The 13,487-nt window shown below is 38.1% G+C and overlaps 1 protein-coding gene and 1 pseudogene across 9 annotated transcripts in view; one reads left to right on the top strand and one right to left on the bottom strand.

Moving 5' to 3' along the window:
• The window catches only part of CNST (consortin, connexin sorting protein), a 140,571-nt gene that overhangs the window by 50,984 nt on the left and 76,100 nt on the right, over positions 1 to 13,487 (bottom strand). The gene's annotated exons all lie outside the window — the stretch shown is intronic.
• Positions 4,028 to 6,481, top strand: LOC143690837 (ATM interactor pseudogene; annotated as a pseudogene).

Below are 13,487 nucleotides of genomic sequence, written 5' to 3'. Positions count from 1 at the left end.
TTGGGATCAAATTCTAAGAGTACCATTTAATAAAAAGACATTGGAGCTGATTGTAGTTTTTTACCTAAAAAGGCTATGGTAAATGTTAAATGAGAAGAGCTATATAAAGCATGTACCACACTGCCTGGTAAATGCTCAGAAACTTTTATTTTAAACTGTAACTAACTGAAATAAAATTAAGCTTTATATGTCCCTAACTCTGAATTTAGGCCTCTATAATTTTAAATACATTCAACCACAGTCTTCTGAGGCCTTAATATTCATGGCATTTTTTCTCCATTTCTAGAATACATAATATCATTTCCCAAGATTAATGGGCTGATATTTCTAAATTAAAAACAATCTTATCTAAGAGATGCCATCATATTATATATTCTTTCAGAACAGATCAATTTAATTCCATGCCTTCGGGAATAGTTCTTGCTATTGAGAACTTTAAAAGGCCTTTAAAATGGGAAATTGTATGTACAAATACCACAACATTTTTTAAAACAAAGGTTTTTAGTTCTGTGATTTCATGTTAAAATTTTTTGAGTCATTTCATAACTTAATTCATCAAACCCCTTTCTTTCCAGCAATCTGTGCATATCTTGGCAATAATTTTGAAAGATGAATCAGAAAGTTTTTATTTACCAATGTATGAATATGCCATAATTTACTGAAGTAGTCCCTACCAAAAGCTCCTGAGGATTTACTTCCTTTTTTTTAAAGAGAAATTGTGGGATTACAGAATAACTATGCACAAAATACACAATTCCAACATACACCCTATTATTAATACCTCATGTTGGTAAGATACATTTGTTACAAGTGATGAAAGCACATTTTGATAACTGCACTACTAACTACATTCCATGGTTTAACTTAAGCGTCACTGTTTGTGTACTATAATTCCACGGATTAAAAAAAAATTTATTCTTTGGTGGTGATGACAGCACAATGTTGTGGATGTGATTAACAGCACAGAAATATATATATTTGAGACGAGGCTAAAAAAGAGGAAATGTTAGGTTGTATATATGGTACAAGAATAGAATTAATTTTTAAATACATGGCTTATGTAGTTCCTATGCTTGACTCTGTGCCTTGCTCATTTCTGTCTTCCAAACTTTATCACTCTAAAGTGCTGGCCTCAGCCAGACTATCTTGTACCCCCAGAGAATCTTTATTTTCTCCTCAGGCATAAAAAAGATTCACTGACTAAGCCACACTTGTGAATTCAGACTCAGTATTTAGGTTTTAGATACAGTGGAAAAAGCACTCTGAGAAATGAACTTCATGAAACTCAAAGGGAATTTTAAAAATGCATGCCAGTGAAAGTTCCCATAGGCTGTTTAAAGCCAAAGTCTCTATATTCATTAGTCTTTACCTTGTAAAAACAGGTAACCAAGCTAGACAAATGTACTAATAAAAAATGAAATTAAAAAAAACAAAAAAGCATGAAACCTATGGGCAGTTACACCCTTCCTATCAGAACACTTATAGTTATTCTCTCAAGTTTCATCACTTAATAAAGTTTGCTCCAGGTGTTTTAATTTCATATCCAAGGTACAATTAGTACACATATGTATTTGTGGAATTTAAATTCTAAATTATGAATAATATGTCAATTAGCACCAAAGTTTGCATCTCCTAATTTTCCTCTTATTAGACAGTACACTTTAACATGTTTTATTAAAAACTAAAAATACACAAGGGATTTGTCTAAGCATGCAGTTAATTAGTTGTGCTAATTTTAAACTTCCAGAACTACAGACACACACAATCACAAAATTTTGAAATGCAATTAATAGGTTTTTTTTCCATTAGAAGCACATTAACTTTACTAGTATCAAAATGGCTACATTTTACCATATTCTCCAGGTCATTCCAAGCACAAGGAACTCGCGAGCCATTAAATATGAAATATTTCTTTGTACTCTAGAATATAAATAAAATTTTTAAATTTTCTATGACTTATAACAAAGTATACAATCTTCTTGTAAGTCTGAAAATACATGTATTGTTTCTTTAGCAAATACAAAAGCATATATAAATTTAAAATAACTCTATGTATAGAGGAAAGAGGAGAACCTAAGTATCCAAAGGAAACCAAATTACTAAATTTTCCTTAAAAGGGTTTTTCATTTAATATCCTTTAATACTAATATCAGAGATTCTATTTGCATTAAAAGAGTCATGAGAGACAAGATTTAGAAAACCATGAGTTAATTCTGAACTTGCAATATGTTAAAAACAAACAGCTGAGAAACATGCTGAGTGGCATTTCATTGTAAATCCTATAGAAAATTGTGTTACACCAAATTCCATTACAGAAGTGTGCTGGTTTGAAAGGAAGTATGCCCCCTAGAAAAGCCATGTTTTAATCAAAATCCCATTTCATAAAGGTAGAATAATCCCTATTCAACACTGTATGTTTGAAACTGTAACCAGACCATCTCCCTGGTTGATGCGAGTTAGTCAAGAGTGGTTGTTAAATTGGATTAGGTGATGACATGTCTCCACCCATTTGGGTGGGTTTTGATTGGTTTACTGGAGTCTGATAAAAGAGGAAACATTTTGGAGAATGGGAGATTCAGAGAGAGCAGAGAATGCTGCAGCACCACAAAGCAGAGTCCACCAACCAGCGACCTTTGGAAATGGAGAAGGAAAACGCCTCTCGGGGAACTTCATGAAACAAGAAGCCAGGAGAAAAAGCTAGCAGATGATGCTGTGTTCGCCATGTGCCCTTCCAGCAGAGAGAGAAGTCCTGATTGTGTTCACCATGTGCCTTCTCACTTGAGAGAGAAACTCTGAACTTCATCAGCCTTCTTGAACCAAGGTATCTTTACCTGGATGCCTTTGATTGGACATTTCTATAGACATGTTGTAATTGGGACATTTTCTCGGCCTTAGAACTGTAAACTAGCAACTCATTAAATTTCCCTTTTTAAAAGCCATTCCGTTTTTGGTATATTGCATTCTGGCAGCTAGCAACCCAGAACAAGCAGTAACCCTTAATTTTTGCAGAAATAAAGATCTATATTCCAATTGTGTCTTCATATCAATAAACCAACTAGTGCCCCACCTGCTTTTTTGAAAAAAATAGCTCTACTGAAACATAATTCACATACCATACAATTCACCACTTTTTAAGTACATAAGTCAGTGGCTTTTAATATCCTAAGAGAGTTGTGCAAACATCACCACAATCAATTATAAAACATTCTCGTTACCCCCCAAAGAAACCTCACACCCATAGCCAATACCCTCCTTTCCTCTCCTCTTCCCCAGTACAAGGCAACCTCTAACTCTTTATAGATCTGCCTATTCTGGACCTTACATATCAATGGAATTATATTACGTGTCCTTTTGTGTCTGCCTTCTTTCATTTAGCATAAGGTTTTCGTGCCAGGTTGTGGTATGTAGCAGTATGTCATTTTTTTTCTTTTTTATTGCTGAATATTATTCCATAGTATGAATATATCCCCCACCTGTTTTGTTTTGTTTTGTTTTTTTGCACGGGTAGGCACCAGGAATCGAAGCTGGGTCTCTGGCATGGTAGGCGAGAACTCTGCTTGTTGAGCCACTGTGGCCCGCCTCCCCGCTCCCCGCCAAACGCACCTACTTTTGATTAGTGTAAAACCATTTTTCAAATGTTTACCTTTGTTGGTTTTCTTTCAAAATTAGAGACTCTGATGCATATAATAAACTGTTAAAAAAACAAGACATCAAAAACTCTTTTAATCAATTGTGGTTTTGCCCTTCAGTTAAGCTCAGACATTATTCTTTTAAATAAATGAAGACATGAATAAGACAATCACTTTTTATGGGGATCATGATCCGGTAAAAAGTTGGAATAAAAAAAATACAATATAAAAATGGGAAACTATTTAAGACTGGAAAAGTTTTACACTGAGTAGACAACTGAGAAGACAAAGTTCCTAAACATCCTACCTCAATTAAAGCCTCCATTAAACCCAGCCCTGCACAATTAAAAAAAATTCTTAGTGGCCTGCGAGCTCGGCCCTGCTGCCTTGCAGGAGCCATGGCGGCCTCTGAGGCAGCGGCGGCCAATCCCGCGACTCTAGGTCGGAGCGTCCCGGCCTTCCCGGTGGTCGCGAGGGCAGCCGCCGCCGCCTCGGGCCGGTGGGATCCCCCAGGACGGCTGAGGGGCAGCTGGTCGCGGCCCGCAGCGCCAAGGCAGCAGCCTGCAACCCCGGCGCTGCATGCCGGGGAGCTGATTCAGCCGTCTGTGAGCGAGCTGTCCCGGGCCGTCCGCACGAACATCCTGTGCACCGTGCGTGGCTGCGGCAAGATCCTGCCCAACAGCCCTGCGCTCAACATGCACCTGGTCAAGAGCCACCACCTGCAAGATGGCATAGTAAATCCAACTATAAGGAAAGATTTGAAAACTGTACCGAAATTCTACTGCTGTCCAATTGAAGGATGCCCTAGAGGCCCGGACACACCATTTTCTCAATTCTCTCTTGTTAAACAGCACTGCATGAAAATGCATGCTGAAAAGAAGCATAAATGTAGTAAGTGCAACAATTCTTATGGTACTGAATGGGATTAAAAAGACATGCAGAGGACTGTAGCAAGACCTTCCAGTGCACGTGTGGCTGTCCTTATGCCAGCAGAACTGCCTTGCAGTCACACATCTACTGAACTTGCCATGAGATCCCTGCGGAGCACAGGGATCCACCTAGTAAGAAAAGGAAAACAGAGAACTCCATGAACAACCAGAAGTGGTCAAAAAAGACCACTGAATCATTGCTCAATAAACCATCCTCAACACCAGATACACAAGAACTAGAAACTTCAGAAATAAAGCTGGTGGGTTCCTTTGAAGACTCCTGCAGCTCTAATGCCAGAAAACAGACTCTTACAACACCTCCAAGATATCCTCAGAAGTTGCTTTTACCAAAGCCCAAAGTGGCTTTGGTTAAACTACCTGTTATGCAGTTTTCTCCCATACCTGTCTTTGTGCCTATTATAGCCGACTCCTCAGCCCAGCCTGTGGTGGTGGGTGTTGATAAGCAGGGCTCTGCTGTGGGCACCATTCACTTGCTTCCCTTGTCCATAGGAACCCTGATCCTCGGCCTAGATTCAGAGGCTTGCCCTCTTAGGGAGAGCCTGCCTCTCTCAAAAATTGTGAATCCCATTAATGTGGAGCCAATTTGCACAGGTATTCAAGTGAACTTGGGTAAAAGTCCACCTACTACTTTACAACAACTAGGGAACACTGTCAGAAGAATGGCATTTCTTCCATCAATGTGCAGACAGATCTGTCTCATGCCTCACCAAGCTTCATGCCTTCTGCAGAGTGGGCTTCCCCAGACTCCTCTGTATCGTCTTGTTCTCAAACTGATTTGACGTTTGGTTCTCAAGTTTCACTTCCCATTAGTGTTCATACTCAAACACTGTTACCCAGTTCCAGAGCAACTCCATCCATATTTGCTCAGACTGATGCTTTTTTAAATGCTGGTTTCCAGTCAGGTGGGATCTCCAGAGAAACTCAAACTAGTGGAGTGCAAAGTTCCACAGATGATGCGGTACACATGGACCAAGCAGTAATGGGTGGAGACATTTTTGAGAATGTCCATTCTTCATTCAGGGTTTCTACAGACAATATTATAAGCAACAGTTTGGTAGCAGAGACCATAACTCATGATTTGTTACCTCAGAATGACCCTAAGACTTTAAATCAAGATATTGAGAAATCTGTACCAATTATAAACTTCAGTGAGCAGAACAGTATACTTCCTTCACAAAACATGACAGATAATCAGACCCAAACCATAGATTTATTAAGCGATTTAGAAAACGTCTTGTCAAGTAACCCGCCAGGTCAGACACTGGATAATCGCAGTCTTTTGTCTGACACGAACACTGGACCTGACACCCAGCTCCCATCTGGCCCAACCCAGAATCCCAGAATAGATTTTGATATTGAAGAGTTCTTTTTAGACTCAAATATCCAAACTCAAACAGAAGAGCGTGAACTTAGCAGTATGAACACTGAACCAGTCTTGGAATCCCTGGACTTAGAGACCCAAACTGACTTTTTACTTGCAGACACCTCTGCTTAGTCCTACAGTTGTAGGGGAAATGCTAACTTCTTGGGCCTTGAAATGTTTGATACGCAGACGCAGACAGACTTAAACTTCTTTTTAGACAGTAGCCCTCATCTGCCTCTGGGCAGTCTTCTGAAACACTCCAGCTTTTCCATGAGCACTGATTCATCTGACACAGAAACCCAAACAGAAGTGATTTCCACTAAAAACCTTCCTGAAAGTTCAGCTGAACAGTACAGAAACACAGACCATGAATTCTGGTTTTGAAACCCTGGGGAGTTTGTTTTTCACCAGCAATGAAACTCAGACAGCCATGGATGATTTCCTTCTGGCTGATTTGGCCTGGAACATGACGGAGTCTCAGTTCAGTTCTGTGGAAACTCAAGACATGTGCAGAACTACACACAGTCTCCAACTTCTAAAAGTGAAGTCCATATGCAGGATGCCATTTAGTTTTCTTCTGGATTTAGAAAATGGGGATTGGTGACAACCGCATTAACCACTGAATGTAGATGTCTAGATTCTTTGTGGTTCTTTCATCTTTTGTACTTGTAAACATGAAATTTGCATATAAATGTGAGTGTATTATAAAGTGTATGATATTGATCTAAAAATGATTTTTGTGTTGCCTATCATTGCCCCTTCAAAGCTAGTCTTTCCTTCTAAAAAGTAAATGTATTTCACACCTTTAAAAACAATATTAGCCATTTAGCTAAAGCTAAGCTTAGCAAGTACAAACTAACTTTTCAAAAAATAAAGTACAAACTTTTCAAATCTTTAAATGTTTTATGTTGGAGTGTAACATACTTAAATTAAATTACACCTCTAATATATTTTTAACAGTGCTTGTTAGAAATTCCTATTTCCTGATAGTAACCTGTAAAGTGGATTTAAACCACAACACTTACATGGTTTGAGACTCGTACCACCTACAGCTTCATCTGCTTGGCCATCTTAATCTTCTGACTTGAAGACACAAAGGAAAACTATAGTTGTCTTTAATTTTTAAAATAGTTTTCATGTAGTCGCCTTCTGTACATGAGCTGTTATCGTTACCAATGTTAAGTGTACAGTATTTTATTCACAAGAGGCTCATGGCTGTAATATTTTGTGTAAAGGAATAATTGTGAGGGCTTATGTGTAAATAGTGATCCTCCCAGCTGAATTAGCAGTAAGTCATCCACAGCATGGAAACACTGGGGTGCCCTACCCACACCCTGCTGTCTAAGTCCCAGTAGTTTAGAGAGCTCCCCACAGCTGTTCCCAAAGTGCACCCACAAGCTGAATTTGAGCTTTATTATGCTGTATGTTTAAAAAAGGGAGGGGGGGGAGGATACTTTCCCCTAAATTTCAACGTATAACACTTCTACTAAGCTTACTAGGGCAAGAATGAAGTAACCCACCTTCCTTCAGCCACCACTCATCTCTTTTCCTTGAACGATTTCTGAAAGACATCTGTCTAGCAAGGGAATTACTTGTGCCTTGAGGGTAAGCAATTACCAAATAGAACCACTTAAAATACAGTAGCCTGCAATTATCTTTTTCTTTTTTTTTCTAAGAAAGTTATACCAAACAGTCTACTTCAAAGAGAATAAAGAAGGCAAAGACTGTTGTTTCAGTCAACAAGAATATTTTTTTTTGTTTTGAGATAGGAACATGCTTTCAGGGTTTTCTGTATTTAGGAGATCGAGATCGTGTTAAATTGTTGGTCAACATTCAGAAAAGTAAGAATCAGTGCAGTTTGCGTTTTTAGTTTACAAAGAAATGCTTGGTCCCTTTGTTTACACACACTTGTGCTACTGAAGGCTAAATCCTCAAAAGAAAACCTTGCAAGGGGACTAATAATTTCTTAAAGTAAAATGACGGCATTACTACTAATTCATACTCCATACATCAGATACAGAGGACATGTTGGCAGTAGGTAAATAACATACATCGTGGGCAGATGAACTCAATTTAGTAGAAGAAAGAGTCTGCTTTGATCACAGTTGCCTATGGATATTGGTTTCAAAAGAAAACGTTAACTTAGAATTTCATTATGATTTAGATCATCACTGCCTTAATGTTTAAACATCTATTTAAGACCTCCCAATAAAGGAGAAATGCATGTTTGTTTATGGCTTTTTGTAAATATAAATGCATTGATTTATGGCTTAAACAACAACAAAAAACACTGTTGCTGAGCAGTATTTGTTAATCTAGTCAATAGAATTATTTGCAGGAGCATGTAATAGAGTTCTTCAAGAACTGTTCCCCCCAAAACCTTAGTTACCTGAATTGTTCTAAAAGTATTTGTAAAAACTGAAATTCAGTGATTCAAAAGAATTCTACTGTTTTAAAAAAAATTCTTAGTAAAATAAAGACAAAATTCTTTATTCACCTTTGTTAGTGTATATGTAACTGCATATACACATATGAATTTGTAAATTTCTTAATTTTTCTTCATATAAAAGATCACATTACTGGGAAATGATGGAGAATACTGGTTTCTGGACAGAATTTGAAAGGCTGGATTGACAGTAATTCTCTTCTTGCTTCACCTTCTTTTTATATTAATATTGCATTTTGAGAGCATGACCAAAATTATGAAAAAATAACTAGACAAGTTGTAGAAAATTATCTGACTGGACTGCCTGTACCATCGATATTTTGGGTCTTTGTTTATATCAGAGAACAGTGCTCAGACTAAAAGAATTGTGAAGAGAACTACTCTACCTTCTCTTGAGCCTGGCCACAATTTGAGACTGTCATTCTTCCAGCAGACATAGTAGGTAGCCTCTAAGATGCCCCCCAATGATACCTGCCCTCTAGTACTCATGTTTTTGTATAATTTCCTCACAGTAAGTATGGGCTGCATCTAAGTGACTTATTTCTAATTAATGGAATATGGCATTAGAGATAGAATGTCACTTTCAAGATTAGGTTGAAAAAAAAGTATAGCTTCCATCTTGTGGGTTTCTTTCACTTTCTTGGAGTGCTTGCCCTGGAGGAACCCAGATATCATATTTTCTCAGTGGACAGGCCATATGGTGAGGGACCAAGAATAATGTAAGTGAGCTTGGAGGCTGATTCTCCACCTCAGTTGAGACTTGAGGTGACTATGGGCCTAGTTGACAGCTTGTCTGCAGTGCCATGAGACAATGGAGCCAGAGGCACGAAGCTAAATTATGCCCAGATTCCTGACAACAGGAATCACAATAAAGTGTTCTACTTTTCCTCTACATTCTGCTGTTCCCTTCACCTACAAGCTTGTGCTTCAATTGCAATTCCAGATCTAAAACTCCTGGAAATAGAGCACTCTATTGGAAAGGGCTAGATGATGGAAATGCACACATTTCTACCTTCTAGTCATTATGTAATAGTTAACCTTAGAAGTGATATGTTACTTCCAACTACCAACCCCCTACCTCAGCTTTCTATTAAAGGGTTTTCTTTCATTAGCAATCCAAACATGCAGGATACCACACTTCATATCCTACGACCCTCCAAATTGTGCTGGCCCCATTCCATACACACACTGAACTTGTGTCAGCTCAATAAACAAGCAGTGCTTATCCTTCCCCAAGGCATAGTTCTCTGAAATGATGCCAAGCACAATACACACTTGTGATAATTTTATTACTTAATGCTTGCCTTCCCACTAGATTCCATGAGAGTAAGGGCAAGATATACCTTGTCATTACTGTATTCCTAATGCCTACCAATAATCCCACATTAGAAAATAAAAGTTAGTGTATCACTATTGCTATTATTAACCCTGTCAAGCAAATCGCATTTTTTAGCAGAGGAAGGAGGACTGTATTGCACAGAAAACACATTTGGACTCATTAAGAGCCTTGAATTCACATTCTAATTCTCGCCCTCTAGCTTGCAAAAATGGACAAGTCACCCTCTAGATTAAATCTCAACTTTCTCATTTGTAAAAATTAAGGGGTTAGAAAGTAGGTAATCTTTAAGGTACTATCCAGCTCTCCCAAATATATATTTCTAACCAAGATCACAGTTCTTAGATCTAGACCTGTAGGTCCAACTATTTATTCAACTTGTCCACTGGGATATCTCATACACCTGACATATCCCCAAAATAGAATTCATTGTCTTTTTACCTCTTCTCCACAGATCTGTTCTTTTCCTGTGTTCCTACCCTCAGTAAATAGCACCTTCATGCATTCTGGTACCTAAGTCAGACAACTTATTATTGGGAATTATCCTGAATTTCTTTTCTATACCTAATTTATTACCCAGCCTGTCAAATTCACTTTCTTAACAACTTTGAATCCCCTTACTTCACTCCAGCTCCCTTAGGACAGATCACCAGCATCCTTTTTATAGGTTATCACAAAAACCCTTTAACTGGTTGCACTGCTTCCAGTCTTACACTGCTCTAAACTAACCCTTCCCCACACTGCAGAATGAACAATCTTTCTAAAAAATATAACTCACATCATCCCACTCTCTTGTTCAAAACCAGGTGGTCATTCCACAGTTAGGCATGCAACATTGTGAATGAACCTGTGGGACATTTGGTGAGACAAAATAAGACAGAAACAAAAGAACAAATATTGTATGATCACATTTGGAAAACACTTAAAGAAAACTGGGGCCTAGATTGTAGGCTCTTACAGCAATCACATTTAGTCCAGAGTGCGAATTGCTATTTTTTTATTTTGAGAGGCTGTTTTATATATGTATAACCTGGTATTTAGAGAGAAGAACAAAGTCAATCAGTTTGGGACAGAAGGGTAGGAAGACATTGTCTGTACTTTAGAACTTCACCTACTCTTCGAGACCAAAGGAAAAAAAGGTTTATTTTGTCCAGAACCTAAACTTTCTGTAGCACATAATCAAACTCAACCTGTCTGGATAGATCATTTAAACAATCCAAACACAGAGAGCCCAGAATAAGAACGAGGGCCTTTAATCCTGTATAGCTTAATGTAATCCCAGAATATATTAAGCAGATAATCAACAAGTATTGGCAAGGTCCCTTGAGGGATGGGAATAAAAATACTGAATGATTCAACTTTACCACTGGGTAAGCCCTTTGTCCAAACCCCAACCAAAACCTTTCCTGCCAATCCTAACGAACACCTAGGTTATTATATAAGATTCTACAAAGGTTCCTTGCTACTAGGGTAACTCCCCAGGAACCTACACCCTCCAGGTGGGTCCTGGAACAGATAAGTTCTGAAATGCAGAGGGGCCAGCCTCTCCGAGCATCAAGTAATTCTATCCCCTTATCCCATATTATCAATAGCTTCTTCCAACATGAAAAAGTTAGAATGGGCATAGTCCAATACCGCTGAAGAGTGGGAGAAGGATCAAAGGTGATGGTGGAGTTATATAGAGAAGGTAGGGAGGGTTTAACAAATGAGTATGACTGCTGAATCGTTAAATTGGTAACTCTTTTAATCTCCAGTGTTTTGCGGCAGCTAGTAGTAAAAACCCGAAAATGTGGAATTATAACCCATACCAAACTCTGAAATCTGTTCTACAGCTAATTGTTGTGACGTGCTTTGAGATTTATTGCCTCTTTGAATATGTTATTTTCCACAGAAAGAAAAAAAAAGTCGATTGTGATAATAAATGCACAGCTATATGATGCTACTGTGAACCACTGATTGTACACTTTGGATGATTACATGGTACGTGAACATATATCAATAATAATAATTAAAAAAAACCAGTTGGTAAGGCCCAAGTTGGCTATTATAACACAAAAATTCTTTATAATCTGGACCTTGTTAACCTCTTAAGCCTCAATCTCTCTGCCTCCTATTTCTCCACAATTCACTTTTCCCTTGTACTCTCTTCAAGTCAAACTGAATATTGGCAGTTGGCAAAACCTAAGGTGCTCTCTCTTGTCATCTCAGCTTTAGAACATGCTATGTGCCTGCTACTGCTAATGTCCTTCCTTGCCCCTTTATTTTTCTCTTCTTTACATGACTAGCTCCTATTTGTACTATCTGACTTAGAGATCAAGTCCTCCTGGCAGCTTTCTGTAACTCTCCTAAGACAGTATTTTTATAACTGTGTCCTTACTTTCTCCAGTCATGACACTCACCTTGCTAAACTGCTCATTCGTTACTTCGTTGTCTCCCTTAAATGATATAAAACTCAAAGACAGGTTCACCAGTAGTTTTATAGTGCCCAGTATACAATGCTTAATAAATCTCTGTGGACTATGTAACTATACATTCTACAAAATAATGTAATGAAAAATTTTATGACAGTAAAAATTTTTCTGTAACAGTTATCATCTAATTTTAACTTAATTCAAAATCTTTTTGTGGTAGGCAGAAAAATGGCCTCCCAAATGTGTCCATGCCCCCCAATCCCTAGAACTTGTGAATATATTCCATTACATGGCAATGAGAAATTAAGGTTGTAGGAAAAAGCATGGTTGCTGATCATCTGATTTTAAAATTGGAAGACTATCTTGGATTATTTGAGTGAGTCCAAAATAATCGTAAGTGTCCTTAAAAGTGGAAGAGGCCTGGAAGTATTAAGCGTTCAAGGAGCATGATATATACAACACACTCTCAAATGTTGAGAAACAGGTAAATAGATTAGTAGATTACAAGAATAGAATGATAAAGCAAATGTGGCAAATCTTTAAAAGCTGGTGGATCCAGGTATTTGGATGGGGGGGGTAGGTATGCATTCTCTATATAGGTTTTTTACTTTTAAAAATGCAGTTTTATTCATGCATCATACAATCCACCAAAATATACAACCCGTGGCTTTCAGTATAATCACAGAGTTGTACAGTCATCACCACAATCAATTTTAGGACATTTTCATGCTCCAAAAAGACGAACTTCACACTCCCAATACCGCCTTTTTTGGTTTGCCAGAGCTCCCTGAATGCAGTATACCAGAAATGGACTGGCTTTTATAAAAGGGATTTATTAGGTTACAAATTAACAATTCTAAAGCCATGAAAATGTCCAAACTTAAGATATCAGTAAGAAGATATCTTCACTCAAGAAAGGCCGATCACATCCAGGGATTCTCTGTCACATGGGAAGGCACATAGCAACGTCTGCTGGCCCTTTACTCCTTGGTTTCATTCTTTTTGGCTCCTGCTTCCAGTGGCCTCCTCTCTGAGCCTCTGCCTGTCTCCAAATAACTTGAAACGTCTATCACTTGGTTTCATTTTTCTGCTCTCTGTGGCAGCTCTTTAAAGGACACCGGTAAGTTAATTAAGACCCACAATAAATGGGCAGGGGTCACATTTTCATGGGAATAACCTAATTAAAACATCCCACCCACAAGACTGCATTAGGATTAAAAGATGGGGTACATAACAGTTTCAAAGCAGCACACTCCATATTACTGACACTTAGCATTGGTGTGGTGCTTTTGTTACAACTGATGAAAGAATATTAACATATTACTGTCAATTACAGTCCATATGTTGCATTA

This window comes from Tamandua tetradactyla, chromosome 7, assembly GCF_023851605.1.
Source record: "Tamandua tetradactyla isolate mTamTet1 chromosome 7, mTamTet1.pri, whole genome shotgun sequence".
Classification (NCBI taxonomy): Eukaryota; Metazoa; Chordata; class Mammalia; order Pilosa; family Myrmecophagidae; genus Tamandua; species Tamandua tetradactyla.
This window is presented reverse-complemented; position numbering and strand designations above follow the sequence as displayed.